Source organism: Euphorbia lathyris, chromosome 7 (genome assembly GCF_963576675.1).
Source record: "Euphorbia lathyris chromosome 7, ddEupLath1.1, whole genome shotgun sequence".
NCBI classification, from domain to species: domain Eukaryota; kingdom Viridiplantae; phylum Streptophyta; class Magnoliopsida; order Malpighiales; family Euphorbiaceae; genus Euphorbia; species Euphorbia lathyris.
In genome coordinates this window covers 7,067,396-7,074,358 of record NC_088916.1, presented here as the reverse complement: position 1 = coordinate 7,074,358, position 6,963 = coordinate 7,067,396, and the positions used below count along the sequence as shown (strand labels likewise).

The following is a 6,963-nucleotide window of genomic DNA, read 5'->3' as shown; positions in this document are numbered from 1 at the left end:
AACTTGATTATTTTTTAACACCAAATCCCTCAACTTGTTCATAAAAGTAGATTAACTCCCTGAACTTTATAAGTGTCTAACGAACTCCGTAAACTTGCTTATTTTGTAACAACTAAGTACAAAAACTATAATACTAACTCTCAATCCTGAAAGGTAGGAGAAGAAAAAAAGTTATCTCTCGAATAGATGGAGATGCATTTTTAGAATGTAGGTTTAATAGGTTTTTGTATGTAGATGTTATACCTATCAGAATCAAATAAAATATATATTGATAATATTGCTACTCTCTGTTAGTACATTATTAATGAGCTTGCGATTTTTTATTCATTTTATATTGGACAATTTTTTTTAACCAAAAATCAAATATGATAGATGAGTTTTGTTGAAAATAGAATTAAATTATATTTTTTAGTCATATACTATAAAATTTGAATAGTTTGAGAATTTAATTGTAAAATATTGATATTAATTCAAATATATATGCTAATATCAATTATTGAATTGAGATTAAATGTGCATTAAGATTTAAGACTACATATTTTGAAATATAAGATTATTTTGAAGGAATTTTAATTTTTAATGTTTTTTATACAATTAACCTTTATACTTTTATCATAAATAACTAAAATTTCAAAACGTTAATTTATACAAATTTTCAAATTCAATAATATCTTTAGAGTATTTGATAAAAAAAAATTATATATTCTAAGCAATACACGTATATTCAACTAGTATTTATTGTTATAGGAACGATTGTGACACTTAAAATACAGTTCAAAAAATGGTTGAACATATAATTAATTTGATTATATATATATATATATATATATATATATATATATATATATATATATATATACATTTAGTCATAATACGATTTAGGTTTAATATATCATTTGTCCTCTAAACTTGTTCAAAAAAATTGTTTGGTTCTCTGAACTTTCAAAGTGTCCCGATAGCTCCTTCAACTTGCATAAAATGTCCAGTTAACCCATTGAACTTGCGTAAAATATAATCAATTAATCACTCGCTTGCAAAAAGGTAAGTTGCATGCGGAAAATATGTTGCACCCACCTTAAAACGTTATTACATAATTCACATAATAGATTTAAAAAGGAAGTTCTTACTTGTTCAACTGTAAAATTTATCTTTTGTAATATTAGAACCGCATACCCGATCTTGATTGCTTTACTTTTTTTTTAAGATGCGTGCAATACATTTTCCGCATTAAACTTTTTTTTTGCGACTAAGTGATTAATTGATTATATTTTACGCATGTTCAAGGGGCTAACTGAATATTTTATGCAAGTTTAGGGGCTATTGAGATATTTTAAAAGTTTAAAGGACCAATCAAGTTCTTTAGACAAATTCAGGAAGCAAATGATACATTAAGCCTATCATTTAATCAAGAACATTATCAGGTACATAAAACATATACATACTATTAGCGATATTTTACGAATATTACTAATTTCAACCTTGTCATGTGTGGTTAGGGTGCGAGTATGCCAGAGAAATTATTTCTCAATTAATGTGGACAATTAAGTTTATGGACTTTGTGCACCAAAACTTGAAATCTAAATGAAGCGAATGGCGAGGGACACAATATTGCAGATGATTGAAAAAGTCCTTTTTGAGTCTCTAGTGCCGTTATAAAACTTTGATAGATAATTAATCTTTTTTATACTATTGCAGATGAATTAAAGACGAGGAAATAAAGGTGCAAAATTGACACAATATTTGGTAAAAATTGATATTTATTGATGTAAATGTGGGTCTGAATACATGTGTTTGAGGAAAATGATTGAAATAATTCTATATCAACATATAAATAAATCAACTGAATTGAACATAAACAAATCAATAACATGAACATGAATTAAATTGCAATAATTACAATAATAAAGGAAATGAAATAAAAAATTCAAACGATAAACTTGGAGCCACAATTGCTATCTCGATGAGGCGTTGAATTGACGTTGGCTTGGGATTCACAAAGAACACAATCAGTTGGCAAGGAACGGGAGTGACTTCGTTTGCAGATTTCTGATTAGAGCGGTATTTGAGTGGATTGAAAGTGGCACAAGTAATTAAACTTAGAGGTAGATTTGGACTAAACTTTGGATGACTCGTATGAGAGCTTTCAGATACGGAATTAAGTAAATCAAAAGGCTAGCTGTAAATGTTCATAAACATGCAAATGAAAAATGAGGCAGATTGTATAAATGATGAAACAGAAAATGTAAAATGATTTTGGGTCAAAAGAATGACTTGTAAAATGGGCTTACGGATACGGAATCAGGCAAAACGAAAGGCTAACATAAACTTTAGAATGTCAGGAACACATATTTATAAGAAGTCGAGATCAAAAATGGACTTTAAAGGGTCTGAAACATAAAAACAAAACAGGTGGGAATAATGTTAAAAATCTGGGCAGATTGTGTAAAAGAATTTGAGGTGCAAAGATTAACTCATAAATTGGGTTTCCAGACACGTATCAGGCAAAATGAAAGGCTGAATTTAACTTCAGGAATTCAGGAACAAATGTTTAGAAGGGATAGAATGCAAAAATGGACTTTAAATGGTATGAAACGGAAACGGAAACGGAAAATTACTGGTCAGAATGTGATAAAAGCTGGAAAAAATGCTTGCAATGAGATTTTAGTTAATCAATTGATGACTTTAGGCTTGAGAATTGTAAATTGAATGAAATAAACTTGAAAATGAGTTACTAAGGAATGGAATTAGAGTTAAAACAAACTATAAAAATGAAAAATAGAACTAAGAACTATGAAGAACAAAGGTTAAGGATCTATGAACTTGACATTTGAATAGGTGTTTTTGGGATTATTTGCGGTGTTGTTGTTGGTGTTTTGAAATGAAGACTTTGGGCTGCTATTTATAGTTTTTTAAGAGGGTTAAATTGATGTATTTAGTCACCCACTACCCTCGTGTTTCTCTCAGAAATTTCCTACTATCCTTGCCACATTAGCCCACTACTCTCACTTCCTCCTAATTTCATTCAACTACCATGCCACATCATCCTACTAGCTCCAACTTCTTGATTTAAGGATGATTTGTGGCTAGCCATAGGCGTGAGTATGGAATCAGAGTTCATGTGTTAGCTCTTGGTTCGTTTCGATGTCCATTGATGTGTACCAGACGTCCCGTATCGTTGAGCCAATGCATAGTGTTTTTGCTGAAATTCCAAACCACACGACATGTGGCTTAGGAATTTTCAAGGTAAAAATTGAGCAAGAATCTCATACGTTGTGTGGTTTTTCCACACATCGTATGGGAAACTTGACCTACCTATATGTGGAGAGACGTTGTTTTGTTTTCAAAGCGTGTGGCAGATCCATTCGGTATGTGGAAGTAAAATATTTTTTTTCTTTTTACTTGAAACTTTATTCTAAAATTAATTATATGTTTTTTATTTACATAATAAATTTTACTTCGAGGGCAAACACATACATATATAAATACATACATTATTTCAAAAATATATATATATATATATATATATATATATATATAATAAATTTGAGTTCATAAATATAATGTTTGTATTATATTTAGATAAAAAAAAATTGTTGATTGATCAAATCTTAATTATGTACATACATTTTGGGGGTTAATAGATATCATAAAGTCTTAAAACTTGATACTTTATAGACATATTTAGTTCCAGAAATAAAGAAAAGTATGAAACTTTATCAACATGTTTTGAGTAAACAGACCCAATGTTAAGCCCAAAATATACCTAAAATATCATACATAAATACGTTAAAATTACATTAAAATCATGTTAATTATATTCATTTGGAATACTTTTACGTCTTTATTTACTTCTTTGATGCAAGGTACTTAATTATTTGGTTAAATCCAAAAACGGAGCGAAAACGGAGCGGAAACGGAGCAAAAATGGAGGAAAAACCTAAAAAACATACCGAGAACGCATAACGGCCAGAAGAACGCTCAAGAAGGACGAAAAGCAGTCGAGAGACAGGGAAAATTCTCTCTATCGCGACTGAGATTTTGAGAATCTCAGTCGCGACCTACGGAAGCCAGCTCGGGAGAAAAACGAAGTTTTCACTCGTCCCTGTACCCCCTATCGCGACTGAGATTTTCAGAATCTCAGTCGCGACAGCGAACCATTCTGCACACAAAACACATGTTTTAAATCGGAAAAACGCGTCTGTTCGTTCGGATAAAAGCAACCCTTCACCAGCGGACACGGCCCGTCATTTACAACCCTTCAACAACTATAAATAAGTGATCCATTTCAGAAATCAAGGTTGGAAAAAGTTAGAGAAATTAGAGAAGAAAGTTATTATGTTGAGTTTCTGATTCAGAAAAGAATCAGCAAGTTAGATTTCATTTCTGTGTAAACAATCGTGCTGTACACGAATTGTTATTAGATTAGTTATAAAAACAGTATTAGTTTAGTTTTCATTCTGGTAGTAGACGAGATTAGTCTCTATTCCGAAGATCCAGCAAGAAGAATTGACGGCTGAAGCGCATGAGGTTTGACGCACCTACGAAGTTTGAGAGAGATTGACAACCCGGATCTCAAAGTTTTCGTTGCAATGCTATCCAAGTTTCTACTTCTCTGTTAACTTGTGAAAATTCACATTTCATTAATGATATACTTATTTATTCAATAAATTCTTACTGTTGTTATTTTGATATTGTTCTGACAAAATGATTTTCAAAATGATAAATTGGTGTTTTTATTAAAACGTTCTATTCCATCTTATTCATATAAGAACTTTGTTGAACACTTGACAGATTTAGTTTTTATGGATGACATGATCGCTGATCGCGGCTTATCAGACATAAAATACTAGTTTGATTAAGGTAGCAATCTACTCCGATCCAGAGAGATTTCTACGGTTCAAAGCCATTTAATTGAATAAATCGCTATATTGTTACATGTCCATAATCTTTACAAAGTTAAAGTTTTTTTCTTTGCTTTACGAAAATAAGTTTTATACCTTCTATTTATTCCAATTACGGAAGTATCTGTTTTGTAATCAAAATTCCAAAACAGAACTGTTCTTTAAACTCGATATAATCCTTCTATCTAATCCTAATTTACCAAAATCAATTCCATCAATTAAACGTATTTCTTTCATTAAACCTAAACACGTGATTAAAACTGAATTAAATAAAGTTTTAGTTAAAAAGCGTTCCCTGTGGGTTCGATATCTTTTATTACTACAAGCGTATACCGTGCACTTGCGGAAATCGCTCAACAAGTTTTTGGCGCCGTTGCCGGGGAACGCCAAAATTTTTGACAAAATTTTAAATTTTTCGTGTTTTATTTCGAATCTAGGTTTAAACATACTTATTTTAACTTTTATAATTTAATAATTTTCATTTACTAATTTATTTATTTTTCAAATTCTGTTTTGTAGGTAGTTTCGGTTCGTGCAAAATTTCAGGTTCATGCGCAGTTCTCGAAGTTCAGGCATTGTACCAGACCCTATAGACCCAGAAATTGAGAAAACCATTAGGAAGAACAAGAAAAATAAGAAAAACAAAAATAAGACCCCAGTAAAAACATATACCGAGCCAGAAAAAATGGCAGACCCACCAACACTTATGGATTACGCTAGGCCAGGTGTGGCCGGTGTGACCAATAGTATCGTTAGACCCAGAATCACCGCAAATCAATTTGAAATTATGCCAGCTTTGCTTAATATGTTGCAAAATAATGTAACATTTTACGGGTTACCTAACGAAAATCCTAACACCCACTTAACAAATTTCCTTGAAATTTGTGATACTTTTAAAATTCCAGATGTGACTGCAGAAGCAATCAAACTTCGCCTCTTTCCTTTCACTTTGAAGGATAGAGCCAAAGAATGGTTAACTTCTATGCCAGCCGCAACTTTTGCCACTTGGGAACAATTAGCCCAAGCGTTTTTATGTAAATATTTTCCTTTAGCAAAAACTGCAAGAGTCATAAAGGAGTTAACATCTTTTTCTCAAAATGACAATGAGACTCTTTATGAAACTTGGGAACGTTTTAAAGAACTTCAACGTTTATGCCCACACCACCAATTACCCGCTGAACTTTTAATGCAAACATTTTACAATGGACTAAATCCTACAACTAGGGGTTCATTAGATGCTATGTCGGGAGGGCTATTTATGAAGAAAACATCAGCCCAAGCGAGAGAACTTTTGGAGGAAATGGCAATCAACAGCAGTATATGGCCCGCGGAACGATGACATATGCCGGTGGCAAAACCATCATCCTCAACCACACCATCAGTTAAAGGTATAGTTGAACTTGATCCAGTCGCGATGCTACAAGCCCAATTTTCTACTTTATCGCACAAAATTAATAAATTTATGGCACCACGCGATACCAATGGTAATCCAATCCAAACGGATGTGGATTACGAAAATATGAGTGAGATCGAACAGGTAAATTTTGTCCAAGGGTAAAACCAAACTAATAATCCTTATTCTAATACCTATAATGCTGGATAGAGGAATCATCCTAACTTTAACTGGAAAGATAACAGTAACAATAATACAAGTGCTAATCAAAATCGTATCACTAATTATCAAAATCAGTCAAGAGATACGATTAGCACTTTATCTTCTAAAATCGACAAGTTTATAGATGCTATCAGTGGAAAAATAAGTAATCACGACGATGGTTTTAAACGGATCGAAAGTAAATTCGATCAGCTTATTAAAAACCACTCATCTAGCATCCATAATTTGGAGGTTCAAATTGGTCAACTTGCTAAATCAATTCCATCCCGAAAAGAGGGAAGTCTTCCCAGCCATACGGAAGAAAATCCGAAAGAGCAGGTGAAGGCTATTACTCTTCGTTCAGGGAAAAATTATCAAGGGCCTGAAATGCCCAAAGATGCAACATTACCAGGAACTGATTTACCAAAGTCCAAAGAAGATATCTTAAACACAAATAGTTCACCATTT

The 6,963-nt window shown here is 32.1% G+C and overlaps 1 non-coding gene across 1 annotated transcript; it reads right to left on the bottom strand.

Moving 5' to 3' along the window:
- Nucleotides 1-5,964: 5,964 nt before the first annotated feature.
- On the bottom strand, nucleotides 5,965-6,071 carry LOC136201701 (small nucleolar RNA R71). Its single transcript, XR_010674044.1, has one exon. It is a non-coding gene; the product is annotated as a small nucleolar RNA R71 (small nucleolar RNA).
- Between the last annotated feature and the right edge of the window lie 892 nt (nucleotides 6,072-6,963).